Source organism: Callithrix jacchus, chromosome 13 (genome assembly GCF_049354715.1).
Source record: "Callithrix jacchus isolate 240 chromosome 13, calJac240_pri, whole genome shotgun sequence".
In the NCBI taxonomy this organism is placed as follows: Eukaryota; Metazoa; Chordata; class Mammalia; order Primates; family Cebidae; genus Callithrix; species Callithrix jacchus.
In genome coordinates, this window is record NC_133514.1 from 110,812,658 (window position 1) to 110,835,387 (window position 22,730).

Here is a 22,730-nt window from a genome sequence, read left to right on the forward strand (position 1 = left end):
ATACTTCACCACATTATTGTTTTCTTGATCTTTCTCTTCTTGTTTGTTTCTTTCTCTTCTTCCTCAGTTCTTTTTTCCTTTCTTTGTTTGTTTCTCCTTTTCCCCTTCTCCCCCCCCCCCTTACTTCCTCTTTCTCTTCTATTTTTGGTCTTTTTCTTTCTTTCCCTAATCCTTTTTCTCAAATCCTGTAGAAAAGAACCATTCCCTACAAAGGTTGAACTTGACAGAGAAGAAAAGGTCTTCTGTCTCTTGGGATTTACAAACACAAAGGCCAGCATATCATAAACTGAGAAAGTCTCATTTCCACTTGAGATGTTGTGAATCTTGTCTCTACACAAAAGAAACAGCAGCATTTTCTTTTTTAGGGCCTAGTTTCTTTGGCTTGTGTAGCAGCAAGTACAAGAGAAATCTGTTTGGGGGCCATAGGGAATTTTTGGCATCAGATTTAACAACCTTAGCCCAAGTTTGCCCTTAAGGGTTGTTCTTCATAGAAACAAGTTGAAAAAACTCACAATCATTTTATTCAGTGGAAAGAAACATGTCCTGCAAATGTCTGCTGAGCGTTAACTCATAAATTGAATGGGTAGAAGCCAAGGGTATATATATATATATATTTTGTTGTTAATTTTGCCTTCTATAATAAAAGGATTTAAGGTATTAAACATAATTCTGGCCCTGCCCCAAAGTAGTGACAGGATGAGAAAAGTACAGAATATTGCCAAGCTACATAATCCATTGCTTGTCCCAAGGTGTGGCTTGGGGGAGCCATCAAAAACTACAGATGGGACAATACAGTTTATTGATCCACAACGTATTTGACACCAGAAATTCCTGAAGCTCAGAGAGTACAAGTCACTTGCCATAGGCCAAATAAAAAAAAATTCTATACTGAGAACTACAACTCATATATTTCAATTTTTGGTCCAGTACACATTTGTCAACATAATGGCATGCCATTTATTTTATCCATCATCAAAATATTTCCAGTGTCAAAGTAAAAATTACAGTGGACAATGTGAAACAATCCAGGGAGACATTATTTAAGGCTATCACAACAGGGGAGAGAGGCCAGAACGGAGTCTGTGTTCAGTTCTCTTGAAACAACTGTTAGCAGGTGTTTAAGAACCAGCGTAAAGAGGGACATGGTGTTTGCTAATTGACTTGATAACCTGAAACAAGATGCTCACTGAGATGGGAAACCACTCTTGATTGCATTGTAAAAAATAATGACTCCCAAGTTTCTCAGAAAGACATCCCTGGGTTGTAAAACTAGAAAGAAGCTTGAAATAAATTACATCTCAGAGGATTAGAGAAAGGATTTAAAATTACAAGTTTTCTAAAGTAAATGCTCTAAGAAAAGGGAGTAGAGTCAGGAAGAAATATGCCTAAAATTTTATTTGGCTGAGGGGTACTCTATGGCTATGTAGATCCCCCGCCACCGATGAAATAATAAACTTGGCTGTATGAAAAAAACTAACTTAAATGAATTGTCTCATATCACTTATGTGAACATTTAATGAAAATCAAGCTCCCTCAAAACAAGTTGTAAGTTTGTTTTTTTGTTTTGATAATTGTTCATCTCCTGCATGAGTACAGGTACTGAGGGACTGTGTTAACTTCTCTTCCCAAGTCCACAAGGGCCATGGTTTCAAAGGCAAGAACTTCTCAGAGCCATACCTGTATCCACCCCCCAACCCCATCTGGAGCCTAGAGTTCTTTGTCCTACTTTCCCAGCTTGGGAAAGAAGACTGCCCAGGTGAGCTTCCTTTGTTTAGAAAAGCCCGCCAAAAGCCTTGGAAGGAAGAGCTTTATTGTGAGCCAGGCAACCAATCAGATATCAAGTCAAAAATCAATCACTCCAGGGGAAGTTTGAGGGAACTCCTCTCGTGGGACAATAACTTGAATGGGGCGGGAGTAACTCCCAGATTAAAAATACCCCTGCCCCTTACCTGTGCTGACTCCATCTCTGGATCCCCTCCCACGACAGTGTGGGAACTCTCTTGCTCTATTTGTCTTTCTCTCTCTCTGCCTAATAAATTGCTTTTCTACAAAACTCTTTGGGTCTAATATTCACCTGAAGGAACCCACTGCACCTCCAGGGCCTCTTTCCCCATTCCTGGGGCAAGGGAGGCCAAGAGCCTGGACCACCCGGTTACACTACTAAAAAACTTCATCCCACGTCCTCTCACTCCAGCATCTCCATTCTCCCCACCAATGGCCCTACCTGTTTACTGCCATGTTGCTGTTGAGTTTCACGAGGTTGCTGATTTCTTCTCCAAAGATTTGTCTCCTAGGAGCCTCACAGTGTTGTGGAGCCACAGGCTTGCAAAGTAGTCCTGTGTTTTCTTCGGCCTCAAATTTCCTGGAGTTGCACCTTTTCTTGCTATGCCTCACATCACACAACATTGCCCCTACCCTCATGGATCAGAGATCCCCCAGGAAACAATATCCTCACCATCTGCAGAAAAGCAAAATAGAAAAGTAGCTTTATCATGAACACATTCTTAAAGACACCATGGTGTGGGATTTAAAAAAATAAAGGTCGTTTCAGCTGGTTACACTAGCAAACTAGTGTCCTGAAACCATTATTTAGTCTGTATACATTTTACACCCTACATTGTGATTACATATATCATCACCGTAAGACAATCATTGGAACTTTGATATTGGAAAACGACTTCCTTCCCCGTAATTGTTATAATAGCTACCACTTAGTGATCATTCACCTTAGGTTAAGCCCTATTTCAAGGGATTTGCCTGTGTCATGCAAGGGGTCGTATTTATTAGGAATAAAAGATTTACAGCAATCATTGGAAAGTGAGACTTAACAGAAGTGAAAGAACAGAATGGTAGGCTGAGAGCCAAGTAACTGGTGTGTGATTGTGGTGTTTATCTCCATGACACAATCCTCACTTTCTCTTTTCTTGTTTTCCTGTTTTTATGAAATCTTTACTCTGTTACAGAAAATTAGAACCATGGTATATGAAACGAAATTTATATGACTTATTTTATATATCTGTAGAGAGACATTATAGTTGTTCTTTGATTTGTTGTGTGTATATTTTTAAATAGACATTTACTTAGGGGAACATCACGTGCCAGGGTCTGTCGAGGATGAGGGGCTAGGGGAGGGATAGCATTAGGAGAAAGACCTAATGTAGATGACGGGCTGATGGCTGCAGCAAACCACCATGGCTTGTGTATACCTATGTAACAAGCTTGCATGTTCTGCACATGTACCCCAGAACTTAAAGTATTTAAAAATATTGTCTCTGAACTATGAAAACATTGCAAAGATACTGCAAAAAGTCTCCATGTATTCCTGTCAGATTCTGCTGTTATTAAAGTCTTTCATTAGGATGATATGTTTGTTACAATTAATGAACCAATGTATTGATATATTCTTATTGTAAGAATTTTAATTTATAATTTTTTTAGTTATAAAGTCCATATTAAATCAGAATTCTGTAATTTTCAACTGACTTTCTCCTGTTCTGTGCTCCCATTTCAAATTACACATTACAGTTGTGTCTGCTTAGGATCCAGTTCTCTGTGAAAGTTTCTCAGGCTTTCCTTGTTTTGATGACCTTGAGAATTTTCAGAGGTACTGGTCACATACTTTGCAGACTTTTCCTCTGTTAGGTTTTACATGATTGCTTCCTCATAATTATACTGGGATTTGGATTTTTGTAGGAAGACTTCAGAGGTAAAGTACCATTATCATCTCATCATACCAAGGGAACATACAATCGATATGCCTTATCACTGTTAATACTGACCTTGAATACCTGCCTAAGGTGTATTAGGTTTCTCTACTCAAATGTTACTTTTTCCCACCTCCCTCTTTCCATACTGTACTCTTTGGAAACAAGCCACTATGTGCAGTCTATAATTAAGGATTGGGGAGTTACGGTCTGCTCACTTGAAGGCAGAACAGCTATGAAGAGTGTTTGGACTCCTGCTAGAGTTTTGTCCATTCTTTCCCATATAGTTATTTATTCAATAATTTATATAACTATAATAATATAGACACATAGGTTTTTTGTCTCTATAGATTCTTCTTTCCTAAAATGTCATATAATTGTATACTTTGGGTTATAATGTGATACTATTTTATTTGTTTTATTGGTCAAATTATTTCAGCTTTGCCCCTGGAGGCTTTCAGACTTGGTTCCCATGTCCCTCTGACACACCTTCATTGTATGTGTGATTGCTTTTGTGCTTTCATACTTTCTGACACTGTGCTATGCTTTACACTCATCTTGTATAGATCCTGTCCCAGTCTTAGAATTTGCCATTTTTAAAGTGGCCTTAGTTATTTTACTGTAAAGAGATATTAGAAATTAAGAAGTGGGCTATGAGTGTTGGTTGTTGTGAAGGTGTTATTTTTTTCTAGGCCCTTTTAGCAGACAGAGCAAGGAAGTATATGTGTTATAGTACCCCATGGATAAACACACACATATTTCCACCAGAAAATACTCATGTATCCATTAAGCTAAACATGATCTCTTACTGATGTATCTAATTCTCATCCATTATCATATGAGTCATTCTAACCTGCCCCCTTGCTTACCTGTAAACTCTCACTCCAACCGTAAGAAATCTGGCTTCCAGCATCTGCCATCCATTTATTCAATTCCAGTATGTGTGAAGAGCAGTACCCATCAGAACTGTTAACCCACACCCACTTAAGGCAGCAAATTTATCAACTAGAGTGTTTACGTACAATTTTTTTGTTTTTCTTTTCCCTTTAGTTTTACAGACTTTGCCTATTTCTAAAGTTACTTAGGTGAGCATTTTCTCCCAATTCCTTCTGTGGTATTGTTTCATACATTTATAATAGAATCAGATTCTTTTATACCATTCTGCATTTAATAGAGTCAAGGATGCTTCTGATTTCCTTAATGACTTTGTTCACTTGTCTATATTAGGGATCATGTGTAGTGTTGAAAAGTTGAATAGATTTTGACAAGTTGACAGTGGTGTCATCCATTCACAATTACAGTATAATTTAATAATTTCCCCACCCTAAAAAATTTCTTATGCTTGACCTACTCAATCTCTCTTATATCCCTGAACCTCTGATTTTTTTTTTTTTTTTGCTGTCTCTATAGATTTTCCTTTCCTATAATGTCACATAATTGGAATGATACAGTATGCAGACTTTTCAGACTGGCTTCTTTCCCTTAGCAATGGACATTTAAGGTTCAGACTTATTTTTTTATGGCCTTATAACTCAGTTACTTTATCACTGAATAATTTTAGAAGAAACCAAATTTCTTAGTAAGGCCAATCATATTTTTTATTATAGGTTTGTATAACTTAAAACCTGTGCTTTACATTTGATAGTATTTGGTATCTACTCTCTTGAAAATAAAAATAGTATAATATGAATATGATCATAACATCAGAAGAAAAACATGGCTATTTCATGGAACTTTTTTGAGCCATCTGTTTATGTTAATCTGTAAAAGGAAAATATACATATTTATAAATAATTACATGTTTAAGTGATTATTAATTTTACATGATCTTTAGAGTTGTGTTAAAGAGATAAACACTACTAATTTTTTCTTAAAATTTTGAAATCTGTGCTCATACATTTTCTGAAAGTAATCTCCCGTATCAGAGAAACATTGGGAAATTGAGGTACAGAGGTCATTATGTATATTCAATAGAGGTAGCACCTCCTTACAACTAGCTGTGCAATGTACATTTAAAGAAATGTATCATGTATATACAATACAAGCAGATTTGAGCTACATTTTTCTTTTCCAAGGGTGAGCTTCGTAGTGCCTGATAAGACTTCAACCAATTGACTGGAATGATATATAATGCAAGACACTGTGACATATTTTAAAATGACCCAGAACAGTTTAACTGCAATCTTCCACAGTTTTGTAGACTGACAGAAAGAAGAAAAAAATTGCTGTTTAAGGAGACCTGTTGACTTTTATAGCTCAGAATTGACTTCAGTCACAGCAGTTGCTCCATCTTTATATCCTAAAAAGGGATAGCTCTGTAGGACAAATAGATGAACCAAGAAGAATCACAGCATCCTGCATTTTAGAGGAACACTCTGATGCCAACAGAAGATGACAAATGAACAACGTGCATTTATTGTTAAACAAAGTATATAATTTATGAAGTTCTCATATAAAACGTATTTGATAGATACAACAAATTTTTACATATTTTTGACATAGTTGATACAATTTATGTATTATCAATTAGTAATATTATAGATAAAAAGAGGCAAGAAATTTAATCATCTAAATATACCAAGGGCACTTTCCTCTCTCAAAATGTAAATTACATGTTAAATCAAGCATTTAAACAAGAAGCCCATATTTCAAATATATCATACTTAGAATCAGATGGGAAAATGAGCAGGTTAGCGACCACAATCATAAATCTTGTTACAGTGCTTAAATTAGTAAAACTAATACAGTGACACATCCCGTGACAGGATGTTAATTGAAACCCTTTGGGAGAAGAACAATAGCTAAGATTGAGCTTCTAGTGAAAAGGTGCCCAGCACTCTGCCACAACTTTTCTCTGCATAACATCTTCTTTTTACCAGACGCTAATTATAGCCTAGACAAGGTACACACTCCACATTTGCAACCACCTGCAAAGACATGTTACTTTTATAGACGCTTAAACATTTACTACACAGAATGGTGGTTCCCAGGGGCTAGGTGGTGGGGAGAGTGGGTGTTAGGGAGATGTTGTTCAAAGGGTGGACAGTTACAGTTTTTTGAGAATAAAATATGTTATTTTGAACTATGGTCACTATGTTGTATGATAGATCTCTTGAACTTATGCCTCCTAACTGTAAGTGCTCAAGAGATCCATGGTGACCAGAGTTCAATAGAGTGTACTGTATTCTTGGAAAATGCGGAAGACTAAAATGATAATGTTGGGGGCACTGCATCTGTTAATAAGCTAGGTGTAGTCATTTCACAATGTGTATATATATATATTTTTTTCCAGAACATCACATTTTACATGATAAAGACATACAATTTTATCTGTCAATTTTAAAATGTGTACTCCAAATCCACAGTGTGAAGAGACAAAACTAGCGTTCAAAGCCACGTTTGAACAACTGAAATGTCTCTTTAAAAAAAAAAAAAAAAAAAACTACATTGCTTCTTTTAACTCTAATTATTTACGTCTAACATGAAGCAAACAAAATTAAGGGTGGCTTTATTTTTCTTTAAACATTTCCTTTAAGTCTTTCCACCAAATCTAAAATCCAAGAGATCCTTTCAAAGCTTCCTTCATACATGTTAATTTCTGCTCCAATTTCGATCCTTCAATTTGAATAGTTTTTCAGTGGTCATTTCCACCCTCTTCTCAACTTAAACACATCTACTTATATAGAAAACATATCTTCAAAATTACTTGAATAAATTGGAAAGATAAGAAGTTATTTTAGAAATTAAAAAACTGACATTCGTAAAGTTTAAGTGATGTGTTAAAAGAAGTTATTTATAGTGTATAGAATAGAACATAGATATTTCTTGAACACAATCTTGTGATATCCACTTTCAAAATTACAACTCTGAAGTTTATCTATATCACTTCATGAATCAGCAGTTCATTCATGCAGAGAGTTAGTAATATTCCTTTGTACCAAATTATTCTCATTTATTTTCCATTTCATTGTTAATTGGTATTCCTTACATGTCATTAATAAACTTTTATGAGTATGTGTTCATAGGTAAATGCTCAGGAGTGACATTGCTGGTGATGGGACACAGATTTATTCAACTTTAGTGGGTTCTGCTCAATAATTTTTTGAAATTATCATACTGTACCAGTAGTGTGTATGTGAGATCCAACTATTTTAGGTACCTGATACTTCCTATTTTGTGCCTTTTTATTTTAGCTAAAATTGTGTTGTTTTAATGTGTGTCTTCTGATGACTAATAAATTGAGCAGCTTCATTGACTGCTTATACATTATCTTTTGTGAATTGGCCTTTTCCCTACTTTTTCTGAGTTTTCTATTGAATAAATATTGTATATGAGCTTTTATTCATGATATGAACATTTAGTTATATATATTATATATTAGAATACTTTTATCTTCTATGTACTTGCCTTTTCATCATTTTAGCAATGCCTGAAGTAGATTTTAGTAAACTGACTGCAAAAGTGCCTAGCGCCACTTGAATGTCTGTTGTAATCTCATATTTTCCAGAAGTCCAGTTATTTTTCATTCACAATTTTTACATAATGAGAGTTTTTTAGTAATTAATGTGTCACAATATACTTTGATTTTCAGAAGAAGTTGGTCATCAGTTATGTGTCAGCACGTTGGGTCATAGATGACATTTGTGGTACCAGGATGGGTTTGTGCTGGCATTTGTTTTTTCTACCATAGCAATAATTTGTGCCTCTGCAAACATTAAAACAATAGTCACAACATTACTTCACAACATGTTAATTAATAATTAACAGTTTTATGTGCTGATTTTTAAAAATAATGATATTGGTAGGCATCTCTGCATTTCTTTTTGACATTATTTTTACTAATTTTACTATTTTTGGAAACAAGTCTCACACTGTTGCCTATGCTAGAGTGCAGTGGCATGATCATAGCTCACTATAATCTAACTCCTGGCCTCAAGCAATCCTCAGTAGCTTGAGGCTACTCAGTAGCTAAGACCAGAGGCACACGTCACCACATATGGCTAAATTTTCTTTATTTTTGTAGAGATGGTGTCTTGCTATGTTGCCCAGACTGATCTCAAACCCTGGATCTCAAGCGATCCTCTCATCTTAACCTCCTTAAGTACTGGGATTACAGGCATGAGCCATTGTACTCAGCCCTTTCATTTCTTTATAGCAATTTCCTAAGATATTTGTTGATGCTGGAATGAAAATGCTTTTTTGCCCTTGCCTTGTGATAAAAATATAGGAAATCGAATATACATTTAGCACAGAAAATAAATTACATTTTTACCATGTTGACTTGAGAATTATCAACAAACAAAACAAAATTTAAAAAAAAGGCTCTTGTATCGAAATTAGAGGGTGACCAATTTTTATATATGAAAGGAAATCAAACTCTTATATTCAGTACTGCCTTAGATGAGATGGGCAGTGAGGGGGGCAGTGAGGGGGCAGTGAATCAGACTTTAGAAGAATAAACATGATCAACCCACTAGCTATGGGTAATAGACATGAGCCGGGCACTTGACATGTTGGACCTATTTTTAGTTCCAACAATAAGATTGTGTGATTTGGTGACTAGAGAAATAGTTCTCAATTTGGTAGAATATTTTCCGAATCATTATTTATTAAATGATTTTCTGTAAGGCAAACCTTGTTTAGCCAGTGACTTACATTTATACTGGTAATATACAGTAATAGTATATTTGTCCCCAATATTATAAATTAAGAAACTTTAGTGAAAGGAAATGAGGGTAATAACAGACCCCATAAGATGCTGAACTCCACTGTAAATTATATTGTTGTAAGTATTTAAAGCTGGACTTCCTATTCCAGTTATTTATATTTCATTTACATTTTCAAGTAGCTTTCCTGTAGCATCTTTTGTATACTAATTCAGAAAATATTCTTTAATGCCTGTGAATGTCTTGAGTGCATGCCCAACCCTCCTAAAATTATGCTTCTTTTTCTTACATGAATTTTACAATCTATAAATAGATTGTGTCACTTTAAATCAGTTTATATCAAAATATCAGAATTAAGTAAAATTTAAAGTTGTTCTTTAAAAATTATAAGTATAATGGTATACATTAAAAATAGAAACACATTAGTGTTAAAGTAAATAAGCAGGAGAATAATAGCCTGAAGCTGTCTCTGTACTTGGAGTTCCTATGTAACAAAATTACAAGCTTAGTTCACAAATGACGCAAAACCTCACTAACAGGAATATAACCATCAGCCAAGTTTCAACCCATCACATGCAGCCAACTCTTTACACAACGCCAAAATAAGTTAATCATCCAGCCATAGCCAATCAGCTGATTTCTCTATTCTGTTTCCACATCCAGCCTCTAAAACTCACTAATCACCAGGCCAGATGGAGTTCTCTGAACCTCTCCTGGTTTTGAATGCTTCCTGATTCATGAATCATTCTTTGCTCAAATAAACTCTGTTAAATTTAATTTGTCTTACGTTGTTCTTTTAATATTAACAAGATGAATAATGTTTTAAAACATTTGGAAAAAAGTAAATCTTAATAATAATTAATTAAAATATCTGATTCTTTCTGAAAAGATGTTATATGTACTTTGTATCTAATTTTGTAAAATAGATTGAATGCTTTGCTCACTCATACACACATACAGACACAAATTTTACAAGTATTTTGGTACATAACATACCATATTTAAGGCTAACAAAGAGTTTGAAGGGCATTAATTGGGATATGTTATTAATTGAAGACATAATATAAATACATTTTTCAGAATTACACAACATATGAATGCCAACATGAGCATGGGGGTGTATATTACATAATTGTATCAGAAAGCAATTGCTCACTCCTTTCCTTTCCAACTCCATAGCACTGTCATGACACATGACATTGTAGATATAATTCTATCACCGTAGGCTGAAGAGCTTATGCATATTAGTAAATATGAAGCCCCCCATGGAATATGCAGTGGCATTTTTTTCTAAGAGAGCGAATGGTCTGTTGCCTTTTAGGTATAGTTTTTAAAACATAAGAAAACTGTATTATAAAGTCTCTGTGAGTCACAAACAATGATTTTTAGAAATTAGAAAAAACGGAGAAAACAATGACAAAATGAAAAGAAAACCTTCTGTAGCAGAGATGCTTTCTTGTACACGCTGAGGGAATGCATCTTACTTTCTGAGTGCCCACGGCTTTTTTATATTACTTAGATTGCGCCATGCCTGCACTCCTTAAGTTGTTACTTGTATTTTTATATGATTTGATTATAAGGCTTTCAAGAGGAGAAACCAAATATTACGTTTTTAGAGTTTATACAGTGCTTGAAAGAATCCCTTATGTATAACAGTTGCTAAATAAATATTAATTGAATTGCATTATATTGTAGTTTTAATGCACCTAACAATGAATAAAGTTTTAAAATTATTTTTCTTTTTACTTTGCATTTTAGATTGGCAAAACACTTTAGGCAGACTAAAAACATCTTTAAAAAAGTAATTTTAATATGCTTCTCTAACTCTAGAGAATCTTTTAATAAAGAGATGAAAGTGTTGGATTTTTATTTAGTGCACTCAAGGGGACAATGTGTGACCCTGGTGACTAATTGCGAGCAGCTTTTTATTGCATTACTGGGAGCTGGACGCTAATTACACCAGTTAGAACATCTTCTTAGCATAACCCATCCCAGAAGAAGTCACATTTGCAAAGGGCAGAATTTAAAATAACCTTTAAAATAAAAAAGAAGAGGAGATAAAATGTTTAAGTGGAAATGTATATTAGTATTTAGATACTTACTATATTTTACTCATTAGCATTAAAGCCTTATCAAGCTGGCCCTCTGAATTGTTCACTGCTGTAGAAACACATCAATGTGGATATTTTCATATATATTACACATAGGTGTTAGGAATATTGAAAGCTATAATAATGTATTTATACAGCCCCATAAAAGGAAATGTGGTGCTATTTTGCCCCTGTAACATATTTCTTTCATTGTGAACAATTACAGCTGTGACAACTTTGCTTCCATATATATTGCATTCTAAAATAAAATGTGTCCCAGTTTTAGAAGGTCATTTTATAGTGACCATGAAAATTGGAATAGTCTCAAGTTAACAGACCTGAATGAACAGAACATGTCAGTTAAAAATCAGGATACAACCTCAACACAAATGTCACATCTAATGTCTCCTCCTGAGAAAAGGAAGCTGCGGCGAGAGTTCTATTCTTTGCTTTCCACATCATTTGTTGATACGGTTAATAAGCCAGTTTACAGGGTTTGAGTGTTCTGGGATACAGAGATTTCTCCCATAGCTGACCAACACAGAGAAATGAAAAAATATCCTCTGAAATCCTCCCAACACAAAGTCCCCTAGATCATTTAGAACATCCTCAGAGGTTAAGACAAGTTATTTAATGATATTCTGGTTTAATAATATTTCCTACTTGAGGAGACATTCTGTAAATCAGAGAAAGCCTTTCTAGTGTTTTTGTTTTGAAATTTTATTTTAAATAGTGGAAGAATACAAAAGAGTAGAGAGAAAGGAAGTCTGAAACGAATATTTGTTTTCCAAAATATAATGCTCTAAGGGGAATTGAGAGACATAAACAGAATATTTGAGAACAGCAACTTGAATTTACTTCCCAGATGAGAGGGAAAGATAAGATTCCCCAATGCCCCGATACTCTGTGGAGGACAGAACAGAGGTGGGAAACAGAAGTAAGTTGTAGAGCAGTGGTCCAAGAACTCCAATCCTTGATTCTTTTCATCCTTAATTACAGTCTACCTTGAGAGAGATAACAAGACCAGGGACATAACTGTAGGTTCTAAAACCAGTGACACAAGTGTGAGTTCTGATGGTACCCCAGCAAGACCTGAAGGAGCAAAGGGCTGTATAATAATTCAAAATATCGAGTTCTTCATACATCCTTAAAGAGAGGTCAGGCTTTGGCTTAGAAATAAAGAAACAAAGGATTTAGATTACTCAAGGCTGATCATAAAGTAGTAGGGAGAGCAACTCCAGGGAAGGATTCCAGTGGTCAATGCTGACACCTATTTTGTGCCTGTTTTTGTGCATTACTTATTGAAGACCAGGTTTCCTAGACGATAGTGGGCAGTTGAGTAATGTATATATAGAATTGTTTTCCCTATTATGCTTTGGAACCATTCACTACTTCCAGGACTAAAATTTAACCCTAGGAAATGTTTGTAGGATAGTCAGGTTATAAGAAACATATTTAGGTTCTGCCTCTGATGTTGAAAAGAAAAATAATTGAAATTATATAAGAGAGAATGGGGAAGAAATGTAGTTATTACATACCTAAATTTTGGACAGAAAGTGCCACTTGCAAAGCTCTGGGGATAAAATCATGAGACCAGAGACATGGCTGCCATCATCAGAGAGCTGACAATCTGCTCAGGGAGACAGGTACTCAATCATGAACTCTTTCATGTACATGGAAATAAAGGTTTAGTATATTGCTACAAAATGTATCTGAAGGATTGTTTTGTATATCTGTGGATTTTATATTTGAAACCAGAGAAATCCTCTCTGAAAATTTTACATTTTACTAATAGATGAATAATGAATATGACTTATTTCTGTTAAGGGAAGTGTGTTCTAACAAGAAGAAACATACACACATACCAAGCCATGAGCGGGAGCTAGTTTCATGCTTACAAGACATTCACGGGAAGAGGAGTGAGGCTGATCAGAGAAGAGAATGTGGTGGGAGGCACGGACTAGATTCTGCTGGGCCTTGCACTGGCAGGCCATATTGTGATTTTTTTCATTTTTCTTTTTATACAGAGTCTCTGTCGCCCAGGCTGGTATGCAGTGGCGTGATCTTGGCTCACTGCAACCTCCACCTCCTGGGTTCAAGGGATTCTCCTCCCTCAGCCTCCTGAGTAGCTGGGATTATAGGTGCCCACCATGATGCCCAGTTAATTTTTTGTTGTATTTTTAGTAGAGATGAGGTTTCACGATGTTGGCTAGGCTGGTCTCAAACTCCTGACCTCAGGTGGTCCACCTGCCTCAGCCTCCCAAAGTGCTGGGATTACAAGCATGAACCACTGCACCTGGCATGAATTGTTTTCATAATCATACAAACTGAGTTGCTACTAAAATATTTTAAACTGGAGGAGATGGAGTGAGATATGTGTTTGAAGAAGATCACTGTGGTTAATATGTATAGAAGAAATTCTGAGAGTGGAAAATGTAGAATCAAATTGACCCATGGGAACCAGGCAAATGTGACCTGTCTTCAAGTAGAATTATGACAGCGGAACTGAAAGTAAAGAAGACAATATATTTTGCCAATTGTGGAGAGAGACGACAACAATGAATTTGATATGTAGAATCAAAAGATTTTAAAGAAAGCAAGAGAAGTTTCATGGAACAAACCTGAATTTCTAGTGTGTACAGTGGGACAATGTTTGAAACATTCATCGACATATACGCTGGTGTTTCTCAAACTTTCATGTCAATACTTATTACCTGGGGATAATCTACAATTCTGACTTAGACCAGGGACAAACCTAACCTGTATTGTAAAGAAGCACCTTGATTATGCTGATGATGTGAGTACTCAGGACACATTTTGATCAGAAAGGATCAAAAGGGAAGGTGAGGTGGGGTCATACTTGGTCCAAGAGCAGATGTAGTTTGGAAGGTGCTGAGATCGAGGTGCCATGGAACAGACAGATAGAAATGGCCCCAAGACAAATGGCTTCATTTTAGTCATTTAATCAATGTCCCTAGAAACAATGTATTAATACAAGACATGCTAACTGCTGATTACATTGTTTATTGATGGAATCTAGTCCCATCCTCAAGCTTATGATTGAATTAATTGTGTTATTTATTTTCTTACCTATACATGCCATCCTTCTGCGTACAGTTGAAATTAGTATATTCCCCAGGAGGAATGTTGCTGACTTACTAACACAATTAATTATAAGGAAAGAGGTAGAAAGATATCTAGCTACTTAGAAGTAAACATGAAATATTAAAGCTCATACATTTATCATGTTTGATAGACTATTTTATGCGTCTAAGCTTATGCATTTTAGTTGCTTCTTTTTGCTGTTAAAATAATGATACATTTTTTGTAACCACAGAGATCACATCACATAGACCATTTCATAAGAAGCAGGCATGTATATTACATTATCTTTAGCAAATTAACACAGAACAGAAAATCAAATATCACATATTCTTACGCATAAGTGGGAAGTAAGGGTTGGGTACTCATGGGCATAAATATGAAAAAAATAGTCACCATAGATTATCAGAGTAAAGAGAGAAGGGGTGAGGCAAGAGTTGAAAAACTACCTACTGGGTACTATGCTCAGTGCCTAGGTGACGGGATCATTCATACCCCAAACCTTAATATCATGCAATATACCCATGCAGCAAACACTTGTACTCCCTGAATCTAAAATAAAAGTTGAAATGAAAAATAAATAAATAAATAAATAAAGTCATCTAGCCCTGGGCCTGGCTTTTCTGAAGTCAACAAACATTTGTTAAGTGGATAAATAACTGAATTAATTTTAAGAATATCAGTTTACTTGGCTCTTACTTTGCCTCTTTCCTTTTGTTTTATAACCTTTGTATTTTCAGATAAAGTGAAATGGCATTCCTTAAAACCATTTTAACTTAATTATCTATTTTAAAGTCTGAATACTATGGCAAAGTTTCTCTCAGCACCTCAAAGGTGCTGATGGGAGTTTATGAACTATGGGACCCAATAAACACAAAGGAAATCTCCAGACCTGATGTGATCCTTCATGATTCCTGACCCTGTGCTGGAGGTTAATTCCTAGTAGTGTGCACTTCAGGAACATGTAACATGAAATCAGAGGGGTGTGGACCAGGTGCAGTGGCTCACCCCTGTAATCCCAGCACTTTAGAAGGCCAAGGTGGGTGGATCACTCAAGGTCGGGAATTCAAAACCAATCTGGACAACATGGGGAAACTCCGTCTCTATGAAAAATACAAAAATTATCTGGGCGTGGTGGTGCATACCTGAAATCTCAGCTACTCAGGAGGCTGAGGCAGGAGAATCGCTTGCAACTGGAGAGGCTAAGAGAGCAGTGAGCTGAGATGACACCACTGCACTCCAGCCTGGTGACAGAGTGAGACTTCATCTAAAAAAAAAGGAAGGAAGGAAGGAAAGAAGGAAGGAAAGAAGGAAGGAAGGAAGGAAGGAAGGAAGGAAGGAAGGAAGGAAGGAAGGAAGGAAGGAAAGAAGGAAGGAAGGAAAGAAAGGAAGGAAGGAGAAAATCAGAGGGTGTGTAGAGTTTACTTGCTTAGCTGCTTCATGGAAGAGTTAATTTATGTATTACTTTTAATGTATAACTTCTAGATAGGAAAAATTATTTTCCTTATTCATTTTGGAATTCTCATTTCAAAAACCCATTGGAATTCTTGTTGAGATAGCATTACAGTCTAAAAGGGGTCATGCGAAGCTGAGGTCTAATTCTTCAAAAGAAATTTCTTCTAATGGCCTTTTACTTCCCTGAAGAAAATAGAAAATAAGCATATGTTAGATTTACTATAAATGAGAATTTAAAAAATACAAATATTTATCTTGGCTAATCCAGACTGAAATTATAACATAATTATTTGAATCACCTTACATGATTATTTTAAGCTATGGAACTTAAATTCACTAATTTCCAAGAAATTTATTGTGACATTTAATCATCTAGTATTTTTTCTCTGAGGGTTTAAACACTTAAACATCTGTTATTATCAAACAGCTTGAAGATAACTGCTCTTTTTAAATCATCCCAAGGAAGGTTAAAATAGAGTCAAAACAACTAGAACAAATCAACTTTGTGCAAAAGCATCTTGATGATAATATTTCTTATTTTAATTAGTTTTCCTCTCAAATTATAGGCCATTACAAGTTAAATTATCTTTAATGGGACTTTATAATCTTTAAATTTCAATCATTTTCATCCATAATATTCCACTTAGATTGAAAATTATCTTCTCTGGCTCACTTAATTTTAAAAATACTACACGTGTCACTTGTAATATTTTATTTGCTACTCATAATTTGACATTGATATATTTGTGGATAATAACACTTAAGCTGCTAGAACTGAAATAGTTTTATTTTCCCAATGTAATTTTGAAACATCATAAATATAATTCAATTAAGTAGTCTAGAATAAAGGAGATGAAGTCTTTGTTTTCTATAGTTTTTCAACCAGCTAAGATCAATCTCTTAGCAGAACTCCTCTCTGCTATCAAGAAATTTATCTAAGCTTAAATATGTATTTTTAAAATAATCAGCTGTCTTTACATTTTTACACAATACAGCACATACAAACATGTTTGAATGGCAGAAAGATGAGAAAATACAAATGAAAAATGGAAAAATTTTATAGATAGCATAGGTAGGTTCATGACTTGCCTGTGGTGAACACCAAATATTGAGAAATCTCTATGACAGTTTCTAATTCCTATTCCTTATGCTTGGATTATATGTTCCTGTTTCATCCAAGATGCTGAATCAGTAGTAACTGATGTCTCCTTCCACATGCTCAGTCTCAAAGAACAAGGGAAGGAAAACATAGATACAGAAAATTATATGTAACTCTCAGAAAGAACAAGACTGATATGAACTAGAGGGTGAGTGCAAATTCTGCTTTTCTTTCTCAGCTTTATCATATCCACTTTATTTCAACATATTAGGGTGAGCATCCTCAATAATAAAATCAAAGAAACAGCCACTGACATTCTATAGGATAGGCAGAAGGAAAGAAAACCAGGGAGCCAGGCAGTTTCTCCTCTAACACTCAGGAGATGGAGACAGTGTAGTGAAAGTTGATCATGGTTATACAGTAGAATTACCTGGGGAGCCCTTCTTGTAGATTTCAATGTCCAACTCATTCTCTAAATCAACTAAATCAGAATCTCTGTTTGACATTCTTGTGTTATTGCAGTTGCTAGGATCTCCAAAACAAAATTGAAAATGTATGATAAAAGTAGGCATTTCTTTTCTTTGTTACTGATTTTAGAGAAAGGAGTTTCACACTGTTTCTTTAAGGATAATTTTTTACTATATGTTAATTTTGTAAAGACAATACATTAAATAAACATTTACAGTCATGCATTGCATTCTAGAAATGCATGTGTTCTGAGAAATACATTATTAGAAGCTCCCATCCTTGTGTGAACAGCATAGAGTAAACTTACACAAACCTAGTTGGTACAGCCTACTACACGTCTAGGTTATGTGGTGTAGCCTATTCTTTCTAGGCTACAAACCTGTAAAGCATGTTATTGTACTGAGTACTGTAAGCCACTACAATGGCAAAAATTTGTGTATTTAAACATACCTAAACATAGAAAAAATACAGTAAAAAACAGTATTCTAATCTTATGGGATCACAATCATCTATGTGGTTCATCATTGACTGAAATGTCATTATGTGCTACACAACAATATTATGAATACTTAATTCTATCAAATATGATTTCTGCATCTATTAAGGATCTAATTTTTTCTATATTCTATATATGTAGTAAATTTTATGTATTCATTTTTCTATGTCAAACCAATTTTGTATTTCTGTAACACAAATTAATTATGTTTAGCCTTATAATGTATTGATTTACTAGATTAGCTAATGTTTTCCTTAGGATTTTATTTCAATGTCATTTATCAGTTCGCTGGCTTGTATTTATAATGTAAAATCTAGTCATATTTTTGTTAACTAGGACATAACTTCTTAGAATTAAGAACTATTTCCATTTACTCTATTCTCTGGAAGAATTTTAAGTAACATGAATGTTATGTATTTCTTAAGTGATTGATAGAAATCAGCAGTAAAGCAACCTTGACATGAATATGACTTTTCTAGAAATATTTTAAATTGCAGACATGTTAGGTTTAATAATTTTATGAATATTATATTTTTTTTGTTTCCTCTCTGGGGAGTTGAGTGATTTGTGTTATTCCAGAATATGGCTGTTTCTTCTAAATTTTATATTATTGACAGAATTATTTCTATTAAACACAAAATGTTTTAAAAATGTGTATTGATTCTGTATTGATGCCCCCTTTTGTCGTGACATTTATCACTTGAGCATTTTGTCTTCTATTCTTGATCAATCTTGCCAAGATAATAACAATTTTATTAATTATAAACAACTAACCTTAAGATTTGCTGACCCTCTTTTTGTTTTGATTGTCTTTTCATTGACTTTTCATTACTGTCACTTTTTTTTTCTTTGAAACGGAGTTTCGCTCTTGTTACCCAGGCTGGAGTGCAATGGCGCAATCTTGGCTCACCGCAACCTCCGCCTCCCGGGTTCAGGCAATTCTCCTGCCTCAGCCTCCTGAGTAGCTGGGATTACAGGCAAGCGCCACCATGCCCAGCTAATTTTTTGTATTTTGAGTAGAGACAGGGTTTCACCATGTTGACCAGGATGGTCTCGATCTCTTGACCTCGTGATCCACCCACCTTGGCCTCCCAAAGTGCTGGGATTACAGGCGTGAGCCACCGTCTGTCACTTTCTTTGAGTTACTTTTGTTGTTGTTGTTTATGAATGCTAACTTGTAATAGATTCTTAATCAACTTTCAGTCTTTCTTTTTTTGCAATATATTCCTTTAATGCTATTAACTTTCTGCTAGCATGACGTTAATACTACTATCCTGCTTTTTTATTATTCAATTCAGAATATTTTCTAATTTGCGTTGTAACTTCTTTAATCAGTGGTTTACTACAAAATGTAAATTAATGCTTAATTTCTGTGTCTTCTGTTTCTTTTCCTGCATTCCTGTCAATTACATGAATTTTATTTGACTTACATTTTGATTTATCTAGTGTGCCTTAACTGCATCTTTTTCATAGCCTTTTTATTACTGTGTATCTATATTTCTATATTATATGTGCATAGCATATGATAGTCTACTTATACCACTACTTACCTATTTAAGTGAAATCTGAAAATCCAAAATCCCTTTGCATTCCTTTACTCTCCCCAATTTACAATATAGTTGTTTTATGTTTCTGCTAAATACAATTAGAACAACACCTAGAGAGTGATATAATTTTCTTCAACCCTCAAACATACTTTAGAAAACTGTAGGAAAGATAGATCTTCTGTATTTATCAACGTTTTTTCTTACCGAGTTCTTTCTTCCTATTCTTTCAGATTTTCTTCTGTAGTTTCCTTTCTGTTTAGAGAGCTTCATTTGGCCATTCTTTTACAGTAGATTTGCTGGTGATAAATTCTCATAGTTTTCCTGTTTCTGAGAATGTCTTGATTTCCCTTTCTCTCTTGAAGGATATTTTTGCTCAATATGAAATAGTATTGGATTGGCATTTCTATTATTGCAGTATTTAAAAAATATTGTGCTGCTTTCTTCTTCCCTGAGAAAATCTCAGTCATTCACATTTTTCTTTTACTCCTGTAAACAAGGTGCCATTTTCCAGATTGTTTTCAAACTTCTTTTATTCTCTCTTTACATTTCAGAAGTTTAGTACGATTTGCCTTGACATGGTTTGTTTGTATGCATCCTCTTGGAGTTCAATCAGCATCTTGAACTTGTAGAACGATATATTTTGCCAAATACTGAATTTCTTTTCAGCCATTATATCTTCAGTCACTTTTCAGCTCTGCTTTCTTTCTTCTACCTGTCTGGGTGTTTAGTGACATAACCATTAGATCCTTTACTATAGTCCAGCATGTCCCCGAGGCTCAGTGCATCTTCTTTAGTCCGTTTCCGCTTTCTTTATTATATTAATTTCTTTGTTGTATCTTCCAGTTCTTTGTCGTGTTCCATTTATTCTACTGTCAAGCTGGTCCATTTTGCAATTATTTAGGTTGTTGCTCATAGAAGTGTCCCAAGTAGAGGTTACAGTAGACTAAAAGGGCGCGAGCAAAGGCGCCCAAGCTCTTTTACTTCAGGGAATCCTTAGTGTCTGAGTATTTTTTGTTTCATGTTTCTCCTAGGTCCAAATATATACCTCTAACAATCTCATTTATTTATCAGTTATGTCCTAAAAACTTAAAAATGTATGCTATAGTAACAATATTCATTTGGAAAAATAATACACGAATTTGAAATAAAAAATACTTTAGAAAATTAATTTATTTTGTCATGAATTATTTATTTTGATTCATCATATATACATTATATATCATTCCTAAATAAACAATATTGCATACTAACTGGATGGTGTTGCCTGTGGGCACAGCACTTTTTAAACCTTGGAGTCATTATAAATGTCATCACATTCATTTCCTATTTCACATTGATTTTTGAACGAAGCTTATCTTTTTTCGTGGTGACTACCCAAAAGCTTTAGAAACATAAGATACCGTTAAAGTTCTTGAGGGAGATTTAATATTTGAGCAAATAATTAACTCCAAGTAGAAATGTGTGTGGTGCATCTGTCAGAAGTTGCTGTTCTTTGCAAAAGTTGAAAGGATCTTGTGATACCATGACGAGCTTGTTACTATGCCCCAAAGTGCCCCAGCTGACAGTTTAGGAACTATGGATCTGGGGGAAAGATTATCCTACGTCTTACCTGATCTTCAAAATTATTATTCTCATAATAACAGTCACCAAGGCAATAATAACCAGGCATAGAAGACAGAAGATAACATAAAATCTGAGACAAATCACAAGCAATATAAACCATGCATAGGCTGTTTATATATTAAGAATATTAAGTATAATTTTTAAATAAAAAGGCTTAATATGTTTAAAAGCACAATAAAATATAGAATTATAAAATACACAAATTTTAAAAATAAAATAATTGCCACAAAGATGGAGCATTGTGAAGTTAATATTTGAGCTAGACACTAAGGCGTTGCTAAAATTTTGCCTATGAGTAGTGTCCAAGAATAGAGTTAGAAACCTGTTTAACTTTTGTAAAATAATAAATTAGCTAAGAACTTAAAAGAATTTAAGACCTCTGTGTTGTTTTCCTTAAATCTCTAGCAATAAAGATAATTTTAAAGAATCTCTTTCTTTAGTTTGTGATAGATAAAATAACACTTTTTATTACTTTTTCCTAATTTAGCACTACATAGTTATATTGAATATGCCTTTTTAAGTTTTATTTTCCCCCTTTTGCCTACTTTCTTATATGCCATCCTTTTCATACTGCTATAAATAGAAGATGAATTATTTCCCCAGTGCTAAAAAGCAAACAAAAATAATAAAAAAATAAACAGATAAGCCCAGCGTGTTGAAAAATACTTCAGAAATAATGGACTATTTGGGAGACAAGTTCCCAAGATGTAATTTAAAAAGTCTATCTTTTTGTTGTTAAATGTTGAACTTCAGAAACTCATTTTGGTTTAATAAGTGGCTTGGGAAAGTATCAATAATTAAGTAATGGCCATATATTATTAGATGATTTCATCAATAATTAAATGTTGATGGCCCACTAATAGGCTGTTTCCTTGGTTAAGCCATGTCTAGTAAAAATGCTGTCTTTGTTAAGGTTGCAATAGTAAAAGGAACCTCCACAAACATTTTCATTTTTGATTTCTGAAAGGCATTTGTAAAAGAACTCTTAATATTCATTTAAATGAAATTCACTTAAGGAGTCAAGTGCCTTTGCAGTATATTGTTCTATACCTGTTGACATTTGAAACCGTTTTGCTGGAATCGTGACTTCCCCTTTCCCAAAATATATCCATGAATTTCTGCATCTCCAACCTCACACTCAGAAGATGTGACACCTTTCATTTAATTTTTCAGTTTATTTTTAACTGAACTAATTTTCAAATTTTAAAATCGGAGTGAGCTTTGAAACAGTTTTAAACCACTTGAAATTATCTTTATGTATTTATTCTTTTGTTGCATGTAAATACTCAGAACTGTGATTTCAGGTCCTACACCAGTGAAGAGATTTTAGCATGAAAGTGTCTGAAATTTACACTGTGAAATGCATGAATCCAGTAGTATCATTATATGTGTATTACATATTTCAATTAATACATTTCTGAACAGAAACCAAATATATTTGATTGTTTAACTTCCTACAATTGAACTTAGCTTTAAAAAT